At 33.1% G+C, this 16,206-nt stretch overlaps 1 long non-coding RNA gene across 1 annotated transcript; it reads left to right on the top strand.

The window, feature by feature from the left end:
- Positions 1-9,121: 9,121 nt before the first annotated feature.
- Positions 9,122-10,685, top strand: LOC134727012 (uncharacterized). The gene is made up of 4 exons (XR_010108701.1): positions 9,122-9,235; positions 9,600-9,666; positions 10,008-10,208; positions 10,452-10,685. It is a non-coding gene; the product is annotated as an uncharacterized LOC134727012 (long non-coding RNA).
- Positions 10,686-16,206: the final 5,521 nt, after the last annotated feature.

The raw sequence follows: 16,206 nt of genomic DNA, 5'->3' as shown, positions 1-16,206 counted from the left end.
TCTGCACCGAAAACCAATCAAAGTAACGGCTTTGGTGGAATGAAGAAAGGGTTTCTTCTATAAAATTAAGGTATGATCGGTAAAATTCGAATATTCTTTAAAAATTTAAAATATTTTGCCATAATATGTTTTTTCAACATGATGATATTTAATTGCAAAGCGTTAAATTGTGAATACATTAAAAACTCTATCATGATAGTAACCGTAAGGTATTTTCTTAATAGTTTGCTCAAAGCGTATTTGTGAATTTAAAATTTTCAGCAAAAGTGTACTTGAAAAGATTTGTGTGTTTTTTTTTGTGTTTTAATATATTCTTATTTTATGTTCAACAGGTCTCAGATTTGATACACATAATGTATCGAGTTGCTTGATGTGAAAGCATATATACATGGTGAACAGACATTTCCAGTGATTGTGTTGTACAGGCGCCAGGCAGTAGAATGAAGCTACTTTATGAACGAGTTTACATGGAACCGGTTACTTAGTTATCTAGACTGTCACTTCTCTTTAAGGTGTAGATAAATAATAATTTGATTTTTAAAAATAAAAGATAACAAAATATGATTTCTTGTAATTTATCTGTATTGATTACAATTTATTTAAGTATGTAAGATTGTTATTCAATTTGGGTTTTTTTTTGCCTGAGTATGTTTCCTCTACTTTGTCGCTAAAATTTTATCTGCTGGAATCAGCCAATTAAATACATTACGACTTAATGTAAATATCTCTGTCGTGGTATTTTAAAAATGAAGATTCTATTTCATTCCAAGATCTTCTGCCTGCAAGAACAATACATAATTTATATACTAGTACACCTTTGTTTTAAGAAACTTGATTAATTAGTCAAAGTACTGACGTACTGTTAACTCGAATGAACACAAGATCTGATAGCTGGCGAATAAATCATAGATTCAAATCAGCCTAAATACTACCAAAATGAAATTGCTGTTGCTTTCTCAAGTCGATTAGACGAAGGTTGTTTTAGCTTTTCAAGTCGAGTACCAAACATTTTAGTCGCATTTAAAAAAAAATTAGCATATATTAGTATTTTACATCAAATCAAATGGCGATGTTTTGCGTATAGAGGATAAAAAGGGACATCTGAAAAAAAGTTAAATGTGTTTTACACTGTCTGAATATTGGGTAATGCATTCAATGAATGTTTGCGTTTCGATCAGACGTAATTGTGTATTAAACAGACACCATATATACTGTAGCTATTTAATACAAGATTAGTAGTTTAAGTGATAAGTATTATATAGTCACTAGTCCCTTGCTTGTGTTAACGGAATACGTTGGTTGTCAACATTACAGCATAGACCTTTCTTATGTTCAGCATCGTACATTTTTTATTTTGGTTTCGTTTAAAATTGTTAAATTTTTATAAACAAAACCTCTTTTATTTTCATACCCATGCAATGATCGCACAAATGCATAACTATTAGATTCATGTAGTTTATACAGTATTTACTATAACAATTGTTTTATTTGTCTTGGTGAATTTTTCTAACGGGAGAGGTTAATTACATAAGTCTACTTAGGTTTTTTTTAGAGAATCAAGGATCTACTGAAAAGGGAGAGGTGGTTACAATTTAATAAACAGAGGAGGAAGGAGCCAACATTATTTTATACTCACTTTCTCAAGATATGAATGAGGATAGCATCAGTAAAAGACAGCTAGTCAGCTACCAAACACAAAAAAGAAGACATGCAGATTGGCGCCAACAATCATTTTTACCCTGCCATGCATATTGTATATGAGCTTGACCAAGTCACAATCATGTAGCTCAGTGGTTGCATGTCGTTTGTTCATGTCTGTCATATTTGTTTTTCTTCAATTTTTCTTGTTATGAAGTTTCCTCGATTGAATTGTTTCATATTTTTCATGTCGGTGCCTTTTACATCCGCGGTATTTGGTTTTCTCATTGTCGAAGACAGTACGATTGCCTGTAATTAGCTAACATTCACTTCATTTGAACTTTGGAGGGCAGTTGTCTCATTTGGCAATCATACCACACCTCCTTATTTCTATGGACATCTATTGACTTTTTACGATATTCAAATTAAAAGTCAAAAGGGAGCATTGTTTTGAATACTTGAAATCAGAAATTTGAATAACGTGCCCGCTAAAATTCAGAGACATAGGAAACGGTGACAACAAATGACGTATTGTCAGTCTTATCCTTCGATAGGAAATTGAAAATGTTCACAAACACTCGATTGCACGAAAATGTATATGACCTACCCTTTTTTTATATTAAGTTACTAAAAAATAAAAATTCAAAAAAAAAAGTCCAAAATCAAAAGGCAAAATCAAAATTCCAAACACATCAAACGAATCAGTGGATAAAAACTGTCATAATCCTGACTTGGTACAGGCATTTTCAAATGTAGAAAATTGTGGATTGAACCTGGTTTAATAGCTAGCTAACCCTCTCACTTGTATGACAGTCGCATTAAATTCCATTACATTGTCAACGATGCGTGAACAAAACAAACATACTCAAAGAGTAAAAATGTCAAAAATAGGGGTACAGCAGTCAACATTGTGTTATCATCTTAATCACTATTAAAACAACAAATGTAACGAAGAAGCACAAAAAGGCATACATCAAATTTAACATCCACAAAGTATTATTGGTTAGCATCTACATCATGTGGTATGGCATTAATATCCCACGGCTGAACTGAACCCATTTCAATGTTTCGGCCTCTTTTTTGTTTATTTTTGATGAATTAAATTAAAGAAAAGTCATATATATATCTATTAACAGATACGGAAGATACCATTGCTACATTCAAAACTCATAAGACTGAGAGAAAATGACAAAGTAATGGTTAAAAAAACTAAAAGACTCAGAAAACCAAGTTCCTCTTCCGACTAAGCAACGCTAATCCATCCGAAAATGCATGAGCTCATGTGTTTTGTAATTGTGAACAAATCGTTCTACACTATATGCTTAACAATCTTTGATGTATTGAGAACTAAAATTTACATTTTAGTTTATAGCATAGTTCTTTATCACAATGGTCGTTTCCAAGTAGTTGCCTACGTTGGGAGCGGTGATCAAATGACTCTTTTCAAAGGACGTCACAATTCCTTATTGTTACCAAGGACGACGTTTCTTAGTTCTGAGAGTCATTTGGATATAGTTTGCTTGACATCAGCGTGACTGAGCTTTAATTGTTGTATCTTTGCCTAACACTTGTTTATATTTTTAAACTAGAATTACGTCAAAGTAAGTACCGTCTCGAATACTCAAAGCATCACTTTTTTAAATTACTGTCAACTACTTAGTATAAATTTTTTAAAGATTTTAATGCTGCAGTAGATTACTCCATTAAGATCCTATGTTCTTGGTTTTCTTTTAGGTTTTAGATTTTTTTATGTCAGTAGGCAATTTCCATAAAGGTGAAATGTATGCTGTTTTGATATATTTCACCTTTAACTTGTCCACCAATTGGTGGACAAGAGTTTAAAAAGGAGGAAACATACATGTATAATAGTCCATCACTCTTTTATTTCTATGGTTTGAATGTCTTATGTTTTCTTTGTTTTCAGATGATTGTACTTGCTATGCAGATGTTTGCTGGAGCCATGGAGATATATAAATGGCTCAACACAGAAGGTATTAAAATGTCTGGGTTTTTTTTATCAATATCAAAAATTCAATAACTTAAAGTAAATAATATGATAATTTTGATTAAAACATATTGATTCCTTTATTTTTTTTAAGAGATAAGGCCATTCTATCGTACAGTCACAGAGGTAACTAGGTCTGCCTCAAATGAGTTGAAGCATTGTTCAACTTGTCAATCATTTTTGTGCTCCATTTACGGGCTTATGTTTTCTGGTCTGTGCGTCCGTTCGTCTATCCCGCCGGAAAGTAAACGACAGTACGTTGATGGTTTTCTGTAACAAAAGAAGAAGAAGAGATTTCTTGTTTATTTATCACATAATCCAACAATTTCAAGACGAGGTAAAGAAAATTTCTACAGAGGCAGACTGAATGATTTAAACGGTGGCAAACCCTATGTAGTTACAAATATTCTGATGTTATTACTTTTAATAAAGATAACAAAATTTAAAAAAAAAATCATATTCCGGTGTAAATAACAACGGTGAATTTTACCAATACATTTTTTTTTGCAGAACCAGTTACCGTTGTAAACGAAACAAAAGCTGGAAATCATGACACAAAAGCTGAAAATCATGACATAAAAGCTGAGAATCATGACACAAAAGCTGATAATCATGACACAAAAGCTGAGAATCATAACACAAAAGCTGATAATCATATAAATTCTAACAGCACCAAAGAGCTAAATGTTCCTTCTACATCCACGACTGGCACGGAGAAGGCCAATAAAGCTGACCCTAAAAGTAATGGTTTTGGTGGGATGAAGAAAGGATTTCTTCTTTAAAGTTTAGGTATGCATGGGTTTTAATTCTAACTTCTTTTTTTAAACAGTATTGTTAATAAGAGTTTCAGTAAAATTCTTTTGAAACAATTTATTATTTATTTGAATAGAGTTTTATCTAGAGCTGTAAAGAAATATAAAACTGTATACAGATCTGTAACAATGAGAGTAACGATACTACAAAGGACTGTAATTTGAGGTGCGGTTTTTTTCAAAGCGTATTTCTGAATTTAAAATGTTTAGTAATGGTGTACTTTAATACATTTGTTTGCTTCTTTAGTATATTCCTATTTTTATGTTCAACAGGTCTTAGCTTTGATGTAATGTACCAAGTTGGCATGTGTGAATGCTTACATGATGAACGGACATTTCCTGCGATTGTTTTGGGGAACAGACACCAAAAGAATAAAGCTATTTGTGGCTGCGGGCTTGCCAAGTTGATGCATAGAAATGGTTAATGGCATCTGTGTTTTAAGTATATATATTATATTATCTTATTTATTTGAATAAAAGACGTAACCCAATATGATTTCTTGTAATTTGTCTGTAATATATGTATATAATGTTTTGTTCTTTTGGGTTTTTCTTCTGTATGGTGTATTGTAAAATTATTATGTTGATTTAAGTACAAATGATAAAATTGAGAATGGAAATGGGGAATGTGTCAAAGAGACAACAACCCGACCAAATAAAAAAACAACAGCAGAAGGTCACCAACAGGTCTTCAATGTAGCGAGAAATTCCCGCACCCGCAGGCGTCCTTCAGCTGGCCCCTAAACAAATATACACTAGTTCAGTGATAATGAACGCCATACTAATTTCCAAATTGTACACAAGAAACTAAAATTAAAATAATACAAAACTAACAAAGGCCAGAGGCTCCTGACTTGTGACAGGGATGTATGCCTTCAACCCATATGGGTAAAATTGTGCATTTATATTCAATAAAGTATGTAATATGTGTATGCCTGATTATTATTGGTTGGTGGTTGGTATATATATTTTTTAATTTTGACGTTTTTATTTAGTGCTACTCAATCAGGCATGTTTTTGCACGGCTTTCTCTGAATATGTCTGAAACTATTTTGTTGCATCATTCGTTTCCTTAATCAGTGTAAGACAGACAAAAGATATCCCTATTCAAACGCATAAGTCAAAAATAAACTGACAACACCAAACAAGTGAAACTGCGAACTGATGATACTCCCGTCGCAAGTGGATAATATTAATAGTGTAAAAATATGCAAGTGTTCGGTAAACAGGAAGTTGTCGAGTGATGAATCTGAAAACGCATCACACGGTATAGCTGACTTATATAAATCCTGAAACCAAATTTCAGAAATCCTTGTATTGTAGTTCCTGAGAAAAATGCGACGAAAAATATTCATGGGACGGACGGACTGACTGACGGACTGACGGACTGACGGAAGGACAGACAGAGGTAAAACAGTATACCCCCCTTTTTTTAAAGCGGGGGTATAAAAATACCAAAATACAAACAACAGTATACTATTCACAACATGGAAAACTTAAGACTGAGCAACCCAAACCAATTAAAGAGGGTTTGGATGAGGATAAATGATTAAAGAGTAATGCCCTTAAAAATGAAGATTAGAGAATAACGGGCAAAAAAATGAAGAATAGAGAAAAAAAGGGGTTAATTTTTTGAAGATTAGAGAAAAAAGGGGTGAAAAATAAATGTTTATAGAATAACAGACCCAAAAAAATCAAATGAATGAATAGAAACGGTTAATGGCATCTGTGTTTTAAGTATATATATTATGTTATGGGCCCCATCCAGACCCTCATTAAAAAATCGGTGTTGATCTTAGTTGCTCCTGTAAGGTAAAAATATCCTACTCCACATACTCCACATTAGGCAGCTGTCGTATGGCTCATGTAAGAAAAAATCCAATGATTTGTCTAATTTAGTATAGGTAACATTCAGGGACAAGAAGACGGGCTTCTATTTACGACAATTGGGTCATATATAGATATAGGAAGATGTGGTGTGAGTGCCAATGAGACAACTCTCCATCCAAATATACATGAATGTCGTCATCTGTGAAACAGATACTCTAAATGGTTGTAACTTGAACTTGTACCAAAACTGTAACTTGGCATAAACATATAAAAAGAAGATGTGGTATGATTGCCAATGAGACAACTCTCCACAAGTCTGAGACCAAAATGACAAATAAATTAACAACTTTAGGTCACCGTACGGCCTTCAAAAATGAGCAAAGCCCATATCACAAAGTCAGCTATAAAAGGCCCCGAAATGAAAAGTTCTTTGTATTTTGTAAAAAATATTGCTGCCACTATTTCTTTTTATTGTAATATTGAATATATATAATGAGGCCCTCTGCTCTAGTTTTGCGCAAAATGAAGTTATTCAACTTTCATATCTTTTGCATATAACCGCACCCTTACGTTTAGGTACTTAACAACGATCTTTTATTTGAAAAGTGTTCCTGCTGTTGATGAGAAAAAAGTGCTGGTGAGGAAAAAATTGTCATGGTTCTACGCTTTGAGTAAAAATGGTACATATTCGAGATCATTTTGATAAGGAATGATGAATGACCACGTGCAACTTTATAAAGTTTTGCATGCAACTGAACTGATGTATACGTCGAAAATGGATTAATTTTTTTAAAACTTTCTCAAATATGACAAATTCAATTTCCGAAAAAGAGAATACACAAGTATATATAATAAGTATCACAAAAAGGTTTAGTTTCTTGTGTACAATTTTGAGTTTAGTATGGAGTTCATTATCACTGAACTAGTATATATTTGTTTAGAGGCCAGCTGAAGGATGCGGGAATTTCTCGTTACATTGAAGACCTGTTGGTGACCTTCCGCTATTGTTTTTTTCTATGGTGGGTTTGATGTCTCTTTGATACATTCCCCATTTCCATTCTTAATTATTAGAAGTATTAGAAGTTTTGATTTCTTATTGCTACTGAAATCACCAGCACAGCATTTGTTTTCGAAGTTAAATATACTGAGCCAACAAAGTTTAGACTTATTTCCAATGAGTGCCTTCTTATCCTTTTAGATTCGTTTTTGTTTTTTGGCTACATAATCTTGAAAAATATTAATTAAAATTGAGAATGGAAATATGGAAAGTGTCAAAGAGACAGCAACCCGACCATGGAAAAAAACAACAGCAGAAGGTCACCAACAGGTCTTCAATGTAGCGAGAAATTCCCGCACACGGAGGGCTCAGGCGTCCTTCAACTGGCCCTAAACAAATATTTACTAGTTTAATGATAATGAACGCCATACTTAACTCCAAATTGTACACAAGAAACTTAAATTAAAATAATACAAGACTAACAAAGACCAGAGGCTCCTGACTTGGGACAGGCGCAAAAACGCGGCGGGGTTAATCATCTTTTATGAGATCTCAACCCTCCCCCTATATCTCTAGCCAATGTAGAAAAGTAATCGCACAACAATACGCACATTATAATTCAGTTCAAGAGAAGTCCGAGTTTGATGTCAGAAGATGTAACCAAAGAAAATAAACAAAATGACATTCTAATATGACGTCCTTATTACGCTTTGTAATCAAAGCCGTGTTCTAACGAGAACAAAATATGTTTGAAGCATGCGCACAAATTTATGTTTATATTAAAGTTATTTCCATCGTTATCCTATAAAACATATACATTCAAGTAGCATACATAAACTTTTATAATAAATGTTATATCGAACAACATATATTTACCCTGCTCGTATTTTTTAAACTTATCAAATATGGAATGTAATGTACAGAGTCCTCGGGGAGGAAACGGGAACAGCAAAACATTTTTACGTTTTTTTCGTACGCTTCTACCTATAAAAATGCTGTATTTGTCCTATTAGAATCGAAATAGTCCCTTCATGTCATGCTCTATGCTCATTTTAACATGGGTATGCATTATATTTGATCACATTTTACACCTCGCTAACGCTCAGTGTAAAATATCGACAAATATAATGCCTACCCATATTAAAATGTGTAAAATATCGACAAATATAATGCCTACCCATGTTAAAATGAGCATAGAGCATGACATGAAGGAATTATTTCTTAAATAATACATAAAAACCAACAGACTGCTAGCAGTTAACTGCCATGCCAGCTCCAGATTTCAATTAAACTGACTGAAAGATTATGATTTCATCATAATTATGAATATCAGGCACAATCCTTCCCGTTAGGGGTTTAGTATCATACCATCATAACATGTATAAAAAGTACTTAACCCGTGTCATGCCAACAACTGGTTTTTGAATAAATGTGTTTAGATCCGATGCAAAGTGAGTCAATATTAACGCCAAAATATGCAATCTTTAATAACCTGACAACAGTATCGTGACTATATCCCTTCTTCATAAGTCTATTTAAAGGTTTTGTTAGTTTTGAGATGAGTACTGACATTTTTGTGCTTTATAAAGAACAATATTGGACGTATAAGAATGAATTATCTAGAAACAGCAAAAACAAATTATGAGTAAGACAGTGTCAAGATCTACAAATAAGCCAATATGTCCAAAAATCATTAGTCTACTCCCTTTGACGTGAATGATAGACCGAAAACTTCATATTCCTTGTGGTTACTTTTCAACTGTGATGCTTGGGTGGGTGATCAAATGACTCTTGTCAAAGAACGTCACAATTTCTTATTGTTACCAAGGACGACGTTTCTTAGTTTTGAGAGTCATTTGGATTGTTTGCTTGACACCAACGTGACTAAGCTCAGTTAATTGCTGTATCTTTGTTCCAGAATTTTCTGCTATCTTTAACCGGAATTACGTCAATGTAAGTAAAAGCTTGACAAAACATCATGACAAAATTTCAGAAATACTGTAGGAGTTTGGGAACATCAACTTTTTCATTTCCAAAGTTCTTCAATGCCTGCATATGCCAATCTATTATATTCCTACAGTTTTGGTTGTATATATCGGTTCGGATTTTAATTTATATGTTTCTTTTAAAACAACAGGAATGTGGTCTGTTGTATGAAATTCAGTATTAATATAGTGGGGTCAGTAGGCTGCGATTTTTTTCTTTAAAAACGGTATCATAAATTTTATTTCAGTATATTTGGTAAACAATATAAGAAAAGACGACTTCTATAGTTTTATCTTTCTATTTCTTAGGTTGTAATGTTTTATGTTTTCAGATGATTATTTTTGCTATGCAGCTTTTTGCAGGAGCAATTGAGATGTATAATTGGCTCAGTACAGAAGGTAATTTTTTTTCTTTTATTGTTGAAAGGGTCAAAGTTTTAACGTAAAAAAAAATCTTATTCAGAATGATTTTCAATTCCTATCAAGTTTTAAGAATGTAATTCGTCAAAAGAAAGCTGATAGTCCCCGGCATACTAGAATAAGTTTAAACTTTACTTAATCACGTCGAACTATTCATGTATTGCAGATGGTTTTGGGGCGTCTGTTTGGGTGTTGGGTTCTCATTCTTAAATCTTATTAAATAGGAAAACATTAACAACCATTTCCAGAGATTTAAAAAAAAATCAAGAATTATATGCCTGTGTGGACAACTTATAAAACATCGTTATCCATTTTTTAAGAACCAGTTGTCGTGGTGAATGACAGCAAAGATGAGCATCATGCCGCTTCCAACAGCCCTGAAGAGCAGAACCTTCCATCAACATCCACAGCTGATGCGGTTGTCAAATCAGACACTGAAAATTCTAACAAAACTGCACCTAAAACCAATCAAAACAATGGATTTGGTGGAATGAAGAAAGGGTTTCTTCTTTAAAATTGAGGTATGGACTCTAATATTCTTTAAATGGTGTCATATGAATTTCGTTTTTAACATTTCCATATGAAAGTTTTTGATTCAGTAGAGTAAAGATTTGAAGAAATAGAATTTGCATACCAATGATAATTACTATAATCTTAAGGTTTTAACATTTTTATTCGAAGCGTATTCAAATTTGTGTTAGGCAAGTGTATAATTAAATGGATTTGAATTGTGTTTTAATATATTTCTATTTAATGTTCAACAGGTCTGATAGTTGATTTATATAACGAACCAAGTTGCCATATGTGTAAGCATGTAGAATGAAGAGACATTTCCTGTTCCTGTGATTTGTTTGGGTAAACAGGGGCCAGTAGATTGAAGCTACTCCATGACAGGGCATACCAAGTTTTGGTGTACAGGCGCCAGTAAATTAAAGTTACTTCGCGACAGGGCTTGCCAAGTGGAACTGGTTAATCTAGACTGTCATTTTTCTACAAAGTCTAAGAGTGTAAATATCTTTTAAATAAATGATGAAAACAACTATGATTTCTTATATATAATATGTTATACCGACAACCGTGCAGATGTCTATTATTATTCCAACTTGTATGGTTATGCTAAATTGTTACTGGTTGATGTCCAGTGTATTTCTCTTACAATTTTAACGTTCGTCTAAAAGTTCTGTTCCAATGTGACTTGGGACAGGCATATACGCAGAATGTGTTGGGGTTTAAAAAGGTATGTGCTACCTCAGTCAACCTTCCACAACTTAGGACCGTGGTTGAACAGCTTACCATAAGAACAAACTATAAAAAGCAGTTGCAATTGGCTTAGTCCAAGCGATCGGTAAAAGGAACAAAAACAACGAATATAAAAACAATAGACACAAAGCACCAATATGAAAGTCTTTGTAGTTAGTTTACTTAAAGCTATTTCATGCAAAGCCAATAAAATCTTATAAAAAAGATGTTCTCCCAGACTAATGAACCATTTGTACTGGAGTTGTGGGACTATTACCATTTCATTCAATATTTCAATATGGTATCACAGTGTGACACACACATTAATTCTTCATTTATATATGCAGCGGTGACCGACTTATCAGTCTTGTTGAATCAATATCTTCTGAAATGACAAAGTTATACATATTTGGATATGGCCACGCCAAATTTTTCAGAATTAGACTGTTCTTATACCTGAACTGCAAATATCTGTTATGAAAACCCCAATATAATATATGTATTTTTAAAATATTATTCAAAATTGGAAATATGTAAAAGAAGATCATGTGGTATGATTGCCAATGAGACAACTAGCCACAACAGACCAAAATGACACAGACATTAACAACTATAGGTCACCGTACGGCCTTCAACAATAAGCAAAGCCCATACTGCATATTCAGCTATAAAAGGCCCCGATAAGACAATCATCTTCCACAAATAAATTAAAGCAAAACCTAAGTCAGGAACCTGATGTTGAGTGGTTGTCGTTTGTAGATGTGGTTCAAAAGTTGTTCTTTTTTTTTTATAAATTAGACCGGCGGGTTTCCCGTTTGAATGGTCAGTTTACACTAGTATTTTTTTGGGGTCCTTTATAGCTCGATATGCGGTGTGAGTCGATGCTCCATGTGAAAGACAGAAAATTGACCGATACTGGTTTACTTTTTACTAATTGTGACTTGGAAGGAGAGTTGTCTCATTGGCACTCATACCACATCTTCTTTTATCTATTGAACCAAAGAAAGTGGTAAACAAATCTGTCACATGTGTCCTCTTTTCCGCGATTGTGACATAACTGCGTGGGGCTTATAGTCAAATTTGTATAATTTCCGTGACTGAGCAACATGAAGAATGTCACCAGTGGCGTAGGATCTTCTTATCCGAAGCCGTGTTAGAATGGACACATTACATATGATGCTTTGTGTAGAGAGTACTACACTTCCTACACATTAACCGCAGTCCTTGTAACCACTATTTGAGGGGTCGGTAGGTAACCTGTTGCAAGGCCAAATTTATGTCCATATCCAATATAAAAATGGCAGTCCAAATTTCCCGACGTCTATTACAGAATTTAACTATTGTATATATTGTCAATTTTTATCATCCCGAACATTCATAAAATATTTGCCATTGGACCTCTAGCAATAATCAATCTTTTTTTTTGGTCCTCAGTTTTGTGTTCTTGTTGCTCAGTCTCAAGTTTTCTAGATCATATCGTATGTATAATAATTTTGTAGACTGTTTCGTCTATTTATTGTCTATCTGTTTTGTTGTCTCAACTGCCATATTAGTAGTAGAATGCGATTCATCGGGAATAAATCCGGCAGGCGCGTAAACTATTTGTATATTAAGCCACAGTAGGTATAAAAGACCTAGATGCTGTATACAAGGTATGCAGATACCTTATAAGTACTACGAAGTTGTCAATTGTAGTCCTTGGACCTCATTTTCATTCCAACAGGGACTGTTTGCATGAAAAAATTTAATATGTGTTAGCTATGAGAAATATTACATGTAGGAGTAGGACAACTATGGGTTCCCGACATGTCTGTAAGAAAGGGTCAACCTGAACTGTCTCATTTTATGGAAAAGTGATCGTTGTCAAGTCCTTATTTCAGATTTTATTACAAATAGGTAAACTATAATTGGTATATGGAATGATTGTAAGATGTACATGTCTGACAGTCAGATTTCATCTGCCCTTGACGTCAATTTGATGGTTTATTAGACACTGTTTCGTTTTTATTGGTAGGTCTATTTCTCAAATAATTTACTGAATATAAGAACCACTGTATTGTGTGTACATGTATGTGGTAGATGTTACTTGACAGTGACCTAATTTAGATAGTTCATTTGTCAATGATAAGTTTTCTTGGGTTTATCAGTTCATCAGTCAAGGTTCACTGGTATAAAGCTAATATTTTTTCATTTGATCTGTGCCTCAGGAACTATAAGCGACAGGACCTCTTTATTTGTTGAATGGAATGATAGTTAGGTGTGCATGTCTGTCAGGCAAAGTTCATTTGTTTTTGTGAATCGCTGACATTGTTCAAGATTATGTAAAACCTTCATATTAAAACTTTCAACACAAATTCTATCATACGTAAAGCAGGAGAGACAATTCAGGATGTGCACTCTGATTTACTATGGTGTTATCAATTTCCTTTTGACTTGTGAGTTTTGAATATCTCTTTGATAGTATCAGAGATGGCTTATTCTGTTGTTTTTTTTTTTTTTTTTTTTTTTTTTTAATTCAATCTAGAATTTTCTGTACATTATTATCCATTGTTCTTGTGACTTAAGACTTTCTTGTTTTGTTTTTGACAATGATGTTTCAAACAAGTGTCTTTGAAATAAGCTCTGTGGTCTATTTCTATCATTATGATGCCTACAACCCTTTGATGTCATACAATGGAAGATGTCTTGTATTGCTGTTGACCTTAAACCATATTGAACCAGATGCTCCGCAGGGCGTAGCTTTATACGACCGCAGAGGTTGAACCCTGAACCATTGGGGCAAGTATGGACACAACATTCAAGCTGGATTCAGCTCTAAATTTGGATTGTGTTTAAATAGTTGACACAGCATAGGTTTCTGACACAGAATGAATGTGTTCTAATGAACTTAAAATTTTTGTTTTCTCTTAGAGCAATTCACTATGCTGTTGAATATTAATCCTTTCAAAAAAATGTTTGAAGAAATTTTCTTTTTATTTATGAAATTTAAAATGAGAAAAATTGAACCCAATTTTTTTAATCACATCCCCCTTTCCCTTATTCCAAAACTAATCTCAATTAAAATTTCTAATGGAGTTTGCAAAAAAACTGCTTGTTATCACTGAATGGTAAAGATTATTTTAATTTATCAGTTGGAAGTAAAAAGTGAATATACATTGTAAATTGTATATAACAAAGACTTAAGTTGATTCTGGACAAAGAAAGATAACTCCAATTAAAAAAAAAAATCTTGCTATTGCACAATATTGTGTAATTAGATATTTCTTGCTTACCATTCTGGACAAAGAAAGATAACCCTTATTAAAAAAAAATTGCTATTTCACAATATTGTGCAATTAGATATTTCTTGCCATTGCGCAATACTGTGCAATTGAAAAGACTTGCTATTGCACAATACTTAATATAATAATTTTAGATCCTGATTTGGACCAACTTGAAAACTGGGTCCATAATCAAAAATCTAAGTACATGTTTGGATTCAGCATATCAAAGAACCCCAAGATTTCAATTTTTGTTAAAATCAAACTAAGTTTAATTTTGGACCCTTTGGACTTTAATGTAGACCAATTTGAAAACAGGACCAAAAATGAAGAATCTACATACACAGTTAGATTTGGCATATCAAAGAACCCCATTTATTCAATTTTTGATGAAATCAAACAAAGTTTAATTTTGGACCCCGATTTGGACCAACTTGAAAACTGGGCCAATAATCAAGAATCTAAGTACATTTCTAGATTCAGCATATCAAAGAACCCAACCGATTCATTTTTTGTCAAAATCAAACTAAGTTTAATTTTGGATCCTTTGGACCTTAGCACTCCACAGTTAGGTGTGTAGTTTCGCATTTTGGCCCCTGTGGATTTTTTAAATATGAGAGCTAGTGTGCAATAAAATTCATTTTTGGATAGCTGAGTATTAAAATAGCCTTTGTATTGGGTTTATATGAACATCAAGGTTATGTAATGTATGTAATATAGGCTGTTTTCTGTATGACAGTCCGTATTTGCATGTCCATACCATACATTGGTCCGGCAATTATTGTAATGTTTTTTTCCAACTTTTTATCGCACGAACTTTGTGAATGGATTTTACGAAAAAATGAGGCGAAAGACACCCATTTTTTATTTGATCATTAGGAAGATTTAAGAAAACAGTTTCTAAAAAGGTATCACTCAAAGGCATTGAAATTCTAGTTTGATCCAAATTTTGGGGGGATATATGACAGGTTCACCCCCCTTTTTGCAATATTTTATAGTAAATGAATGCTGAATGTTGCCATGGATACACATAAAAGGAATTAATTTTCACCCTTTTAACTTTGGAAAATTGAATCTATGGAAGATACTGATTACATACATATGCACATGTACAACACAAACAGTAAGGTTAATGTATTAGAAATCCAGGAATAGGAGATGATAAAACATTTTGGGGCTCATTTTTAATTTTATTTTCTAACTGTGGAGTGCTACCTTAAGGTAGACCAATTTGAAAACCGGACCAAAAGTTAAGAATCTACATACACAGTTAGATTGGGCATATCAAAGAACCCCAATTATTCAATTTTGATGAAATCAAACAAAGTTTAATTGTGGACCCTTTGGGCCCCTTATTCCTAAACTGTTGGGACCAAAACTCCCAAAATCAATACCAACCTTCCTTTTATGGTCATAAATCTTGTGTTTAACTTTCATAGATTTCTATTTACTTATACTAACGTTATGGTGCGAAAACCAAGAAAATGCTTATTTGGGTCCCTTTTTGGCCCCTTATTCCTAAACTGTTGGGACATAAACTCCCAAAATCAATACCAACCTTCCTTTTGTGGTCATAAACATTGTGTTTAAATTTCATTTATTTCTATTCACTTAAACTAAAGTTATTGTGCGAAAACCAAGAATAATGCTTATTTGGACCCTTTTTTGGCCTCTAATTCCTAAACTGTTAAAACCAAAACTCCCAAAATCAATACCAACCTTCCTTTTATGGTCATAAACCTTGTGTTAAAATTTCATAGATTTCTATTCTCTTTTACTAAAGTAAGAGTGCTAAAACTAAAAGTATTCGGACGACGACTACGATGCAGACGACGACGCCAACGTGATAGCAAAATACGACGAAAATTTTTTCAAATTTTGCGATCGTATAAAAAGCAAATGCAAATAAAAGAACCTTGTATGTTCGACTTATTTCCCTAAAAAATCACAGCAGTAAAATAAAATAACCGATGCAAGAATTGAAATTTTAAAAACAAATTCAAAAATAAAATACTTTAGA

This window comes from Mytilus trossulus, chromosome 7 (assembly GCF_036588685.1).
Source record: "Mytilus trossulus isolate FHL-02 chromosome 7, PNRI_Mtr1.1.1.hap1, whole genome shotgun sequence".
In the NCBI taxonomy this organism is placed as follows: Eukaryota; Metazoa; Mollusca; class Bivalvia; order Mytilida; family Mytilidae; genus Mytilus; species Mytilus trossulus.
Note: the sequence above shows the minus strand (reverse complement) of the source record. Positions and strands in the feature narration are given on the sequence as shown.